Source organism: Arachis duranensis, chromosome 2 (genome assembly GCF_000817695.3).
Source record: "Arachis duranensis cultivar V14167 chromosome 2, aradu.V14167.gnm2.J7QH, whole genome shotgun sequence".
NCBI lineage: Eukaryota > Viridiplantae > Streptophyta > Magnoliopsida > Fabales > Fabaceae > Arachis > Arachis duranensis.
This window is the reverse complement of record NC_029773.3, coordinates 92,272,791-92,274,146: the sequence shown is the minus strand read 5'-3', so window position 1 is coordinate 92,274,146 and position 1,356 is coordinate 92,272,791.

Below are 1,356 nucleotides of genomic sequence, written 5' to 3'. Positions count from 1 at the left end.
TTTTTTTTTTTTTTTTTTTTTTCTTTCCAATGTTGTCATCATCAATTGTGATCAAATTGATTTTGTTGTACTAAGCACATTACTATATGGAAAATCTTAATTAATTGTGAGAAAAATCACAATTATGATCTTGTATTTCTCTAGTTAACTTTTGCAATTTTGAATTGTTTTAAAAAATTATGGACACATAGCGAATTAAACATATGGTGTTAATTAGTCACCAAAAAAAATATGGTGTTAATTAACGATTGAAAATTTAGGATTAGTTAAAGAAAATAGTAAGATTAAATAACTGAAATTTTATTTATAGATTATATATAAAAGCTAATAATCCTTTGTTTTAATATCACTAATCGGCTACGAACCCGAGTTAAATACTTGAACCCAAACTCTAAAGAGACTTTGGGCTCAAGTAGGGGCACTGTTCATACCCTGGCCCAACGATAAAGGCCCAGGTCCAAATAAAAGGCCTAATCTGAAGGATTAAGCCTAGCTAAGTACCGACCTTCACATAAGAAGTCGGTATCAGCCACGACTTGGTCTGAAGAAGTCGGACGTGAGATTAGCTGGCAGATAAACACTCATTCAAATGAGTAACCGCCCCTAAAATCTCTCTAACCGCTTCATAAAGCCATATCTTAACCTCCCCAAGATAATAGGGACGGTTAGCACCCTAAAGATACGGCACTACTTCAATGGTGGTTATTGGCTCACCACTATAAATACACTGACACCCCTCAGGTATCTCTAAGCCCAATACTCTCTAGACCTGCTCACACTCTTGCTAACTTAGGCATCGGAGTGTCTTTGCAGGTACCACCCCCCATTCGCTCACGAGCACAAATCGGACGGAGCCTCCCGAGTTGCAGGTCCATCCGGAGTCCTCCTCCTTCATACATTTGGGCCACCCAACGCCATCCATCTTATTTATCTCCGGTTACCCACCGTAACATTGGCACCGTTGCCGGGGACCCGAGAGATCATCCCTTGATGGCGGACAGATCCCACGAAGAAGGCCATGTCGAAACAGATTCCGAACAAGAGAATCTGGACATGAGCAATAACGACGCGGATCAAGCCCTACAACAGGAAGATAACAATCAACACAGAGAGGGTACCTCCGGAGTGAAGAACCCGAAGGTAAATTCCTCAGATGGGCGCGAATCAGAGAAAGGCGGACCGTCCCACGTAGTGGAACTAATGGGATTAGTCCACAGCCGCCTGGAACAATTGGAGCAAGAGCGGGAGAAGCAAAAGGAAACTGAAAAGTACCTCAAAGAGGAGATGGAGCGGCGAAAAGAGTTAGAAAGAAAACTCTTACAGCTAGAATCCTCCCTCAAGAGTCACAACTCCCGC